We start from the raw sequence: 4,703 nt of genomic DNA, 5'->3' as shown, positions 1-4,703 counted from the left end.
CCCAAGGGATACAGGAGTGCTGATGCCTAGGGGCACTTGTACCCCCATGTTTATAGCGGCACTTTCAACAATAGCCAAATTATGGAAAGAGCCCAAATGTCCATCAACTGACGAATGGATGGAGAAGTTGTAGCTTATATGTACAATGGAATACTACTTGGCAATGCGAAAGAAGGAAATCGGGCCTTTTGTAGCAACGTGGATGGAGCTGCAGAGTGTTCTGCTAAGTGAAATAAGTCAGGCAGAGAAAGACAGATACCATATGTTTTCACTCCTATATGGATCCTGAGAAATTCCACAGAAGACCTGGGGGGAGGAGAAGGGGGAAAACCATCATTGACACTCTTAAAAACTGAGAATAAACTGTGGGTTGATGGGGGGTGGGAGGGAGGGGAGGGTGGGTGATGAGCATTGAGGAGGGCACCTGATGGGATGAGCACTGGGTGTTGTGTGGAAACCAATTTGACAATACACTTCATATTAAAAAAAAAAAAAAGAATTAAGAAAAAGAAACAAAAGCTGGACTTGGCTGCAGCTCATAGTCTCCAGGTAGAATTCCTGAGGCTTACAGATTGTCATCCTCCTACAGGTCTCTCAAGGACTTTATTTAACGTTTTACCACTAGAGCTTGGCCCCGGTTAGTTTCACTTTCCCTGATAGCCATAAACACTTCCCCAGATAGATGCTAGCAATTACCTCTCAAGCATATGGCCTACTGATACACATCGGAAGGGTTTCAAGACTGATGTTTTCATAGCCAGTAGTAAACAACCTTATCTTAGCAGCAGCTAGCTCCTCCTGGTCCTGAAAGTGCTACTTCTAAATTCCTTAGAGACTTGCATTACCCTTAGCCCCCACTAAGTAGAAAGTATGGAATCAGTCACTTCTCACAAACACAAGTGCAGCTCTTCCTACCCATGGGTTCTAGCTCCATCCTGTCATAAGCACATTTTTGCACCAAAAATGGCTCAAAATTCTTTCTTGACTGTTTCCTCTCAGCCCACATCACACCAGCAATGCTACATATTAGCTCCTGGTGCATTGATCTGTTCCTTTGTTTGTTTACCTTGATTTTTGTTTATTTCTGCTCTGCTCTTCATTATTTCCTTCCTTCTAATGGTTTTGGGTTTTGTTGTTCTTTTTCTAGCTCCTTTAGATGTAAGGTTACATGGTTTATGAGGGAGTTTTTCTTGCTTTGTGAGGAAGTGTATTGCTATAAACTTCTATCTGAGAACACTTTTGTTGCATCCCAAAGATTTAGGACCTGTGTATTTTCATTTTCTCTCTCTCTCTCTCATATATGTGTGTGTGTGTGTGTGTGTCTGTGTGTGTGTGTATGTGTGTGTGTGTGTGTGTGTGTATGTATATATATATATATATATATATATATATATATATGTATAAAATCTATATCTATCTCTAAAATTTCCTCTCTTATTTCTTGGCTCACCTTTTAGCTCTTTGATCGCATGTTATTTAACCCCCATGTAATTTTGGTCTTTCCAAATTTTTTCTTGGGGCTGATTTCTACTTTCATAGCATTGTGATCAGAAAAGGTACGTTGTATGACTTCACTCTTCTTGAATTTGTTAAAATTTGTTTTGTGACCTAAGATGTGATCTATTCCAGAGAATGCTGCATGGACGCTTGGGTGCAACGTACCATGTGTATTCCATTGTTTTAACATGGAATGGTCTGCATCTACCCATTAGATACATTTGGTCCAATGTGGCATTCAAATGCACCCTTTTCTTGATGATTTTCCTTTTGGATGTTCTGTGCATTGATGTAAGTGTGCTGTTAAAGTCCCCTACTGGTATTGTGTTCTTGTCAATGCTTCCATTATGCTTTCAATAGCTGCTTTATGTATTGGGTGCTCTCGTGTTGGGTGCCAAATTATTTGCAATCACATCTTGTTGGACTGTACCCTTTATGATTGTATAGTGCCCTTCTTTGTCTCTTGTTACAGTCTTTGTTTTGTAATTTTTGTGGTTTGTATAGAGATATTTACTGTCCTTATGTATTTTTAATAAGGTAAACGTAAATTAACTTCAAAATAATTTTACTCTGATTCTTTGAATGTACACATTGAAGTGCCATTACATATATTCACAGAATTATACAACCATGACCACTATGTTCTCCTAGAATATTTCCATCACAGACACATGTATACTACCCGTCAGCCATGGCTCAACCCTCACCCCGGTCTCTGCAACCACTGACCTCGGTTTCTGCTGCTTTAGCTCCTCTGGGGTTTTCAGGTGTGTGCAATCACACACCATGGCTTATTGTGTCTGGCTACATAACATGAGAGTGATTAATAATTGGTTAAATGTTCAATCAAAGTAATATTTTTAGGACAGAGGAATATTCCCCAAAGAACAAAGATTATGTGAAGCCCCCTACTTGAAATATCTTCATTATCTGGGATAGGGATCCCATTTAGAAGTTTGACTCAAGAGCTAAAAGCCACAAGAGAAATGTCTGGAGCAGACTGGGTGGCTCAGTCGGTTGAGCGGCCGACTTCGGCTCAGGTCATGATCTCACAGTCCATGGGTTCGAGCCTTGCATCGGGCTCTGTGCTGACCGCTCAGAGCCTGGAGCCTGTTTCAGATTCTGTGTCTCCCTCTCTCTGACCCTCCCCCGTTCATGCTCTGTCTCTCTCTGTCCCCAAAATAAATAAGAACGTTAATAAAAAAAATTTTTAAAAATAAAATAGTCTAAGGTGCATATTAAACAAACATCAAATTCAAATAAGAAATCTTCTCATTTACTACTGATATAGGTTTTATACGGATGTTGTTTCTTAAATGAAATAAAAATCTGAATAATAAGGACAGGCGCCAAGGTGGCACAATTGGTTGAGTGTTTTGACTTGATTTTGTCTCAGGTCATGATCTCATGGTTCATGGGATCAAGCCCCAAGTCAGGCTCTACAATGAGAACACGAAGCCCTCCTCAGGATTCTCTCTCTCTCTCTCTCTCTCTCTCTGAAAATTAAGAATTAGAAAAAAAAAATAAATACAAATACATATGAAGAAAATGATATACCCCTGTCAAGAAATATTTGCCATTAGACATGGGGTCCCTCCTTCCAGTCCTTTCGCTTTGAGTGCAGCAATTGTGTGTGTTTGTGTGTGTGTGTGCGTGCGTGCGGTTGTGTGTGTGCGTGTGTGTGTGTGTGTGTGTGTGTGTGTATCAGTTGTGTGACAGGTTGTGCAGGAAGGGTTTCATGAGTATGGTCTTTAGTACCTGATGTCCCCATAATGGACAGGCTCAAGTTCTGTCCCCTTCTGTATCCTCAGGGGCCACACATCATCATTTACTCTGTGTCTCTACAAGTTGAATAATTGGGCCAATTCCAATATTTTGACTCTCATACCTGTACTGAAGGGTACATGTGTACCATTAATCTCTATTTCTTTAGAATGGCACACCTAGCACAATTTTGGGGACATAATTTGTACATATTTTTCAGGTGTAGCCTGCAGTTTCCAATATCTACAGACTGTTTATGACGTTAAGGCCTTCTTTGGGAAGGGAGCAACCCCTGAGACTGAGTGGATACCTGAGGAATTCAGAGGACAAGCCAGAACTGAGGTCATCAGGGTACCTGGGAGTGACCCAGGGGGCAGGGAAGAGCCCACACTCCCACTCATTCTGACCTCCTGCACAGCACCCCTGCCCCATGTCCTGGAACACACTCATCCAGGCCCCATCCCGTGACACACTCCAGACCCTTGTGCACCTCCTGTTCCATAGCTCCGCTTCTAAGTAGAGCAGCCATTCTCTGCTTTCACGACAGGGGAGGATGCAGGCTGGGCCTCTGCTGCTCGCTTGGGTAACTAACTAGGAGTGTAATTGCCGGATCATAGGGTCGTTCTATTTTCAACTTTTTCAGGCACCTCCATACAGTTTTCCAGAGTGGTTGCACCAGATTGCATTCCCACCATCAATACAAGACGCTTCCCCTTTCCCTGAATCCTCACCAACACCTATTGTGTCTTGGGTTGTTAATGTTAACCATTCTGACAAGGGGGAGGTGGGAACTCATCAGGGTTTTGATTGGTATTTCCCTGATGCTGAGGGATGTTGAGCATCATTTCATGTGTCTTTTAGCCATCTGGCTGTCTTCTTTGCAAAAATGTCTATTCATATCTTCTTCATATTTCGTTTGTAAAAGATTTATTAATTTATCGTGAGACAGAGATACAGAGAGTGTGTGGGTGTGTGTGTGTGCGCGCACGCGCACTCACATACAGGAGAGACAGAGAACGAGGGAGAGAGAGAATCCTAAGCAAGCTCCATGATGTTGGCACAGAACCGGATGAGGGGCTCAATCCCATAAGCCATGAGATCATGCCCTGAGCGGAAATCAAGAGTTGGACACAGAACTGTGCTACCCAGCATGCCTCTTCTACCCATTTGTTAACTGGATTCTTTGTTTTGGGGGCATCGAGTTGTGTAACTTCTGTATGTATGCTGGATGATAACCTTTATTGGATATGTCATTTGCAAATATCTTCTCCCATTCCATAGGCTGTCTTTTACTTTTGTTGATGGTTTCCTTCACTGAAAAGAAGTTTTTGTTTTGTTTTTGTCTGTTATTGTTGTTGTTGCTGGTGGTGGTGGTGGTGTTTTATGTTTTATCTCGAGGAATTCCCAATAGTTCATCTTTGGTTTTGTTTCCCTTGCTTATG

Source organism: Prionailurus viverrinus, chromosome A2, assembly GCF_022837055.1.
Source record: "Prionailurus viverrinus isolate Anna chromosome A2, UM_Priviv_1.0, whole genome shotgun sequence".
NCBI lineage: Eukaryota > Metazoa > Chordata > Mammalia > Carnivora > Felidae > Prionailurus > Prionailurus viverrinus.
Note: the sequence above shows the minus strand (reverse complement) of the source record.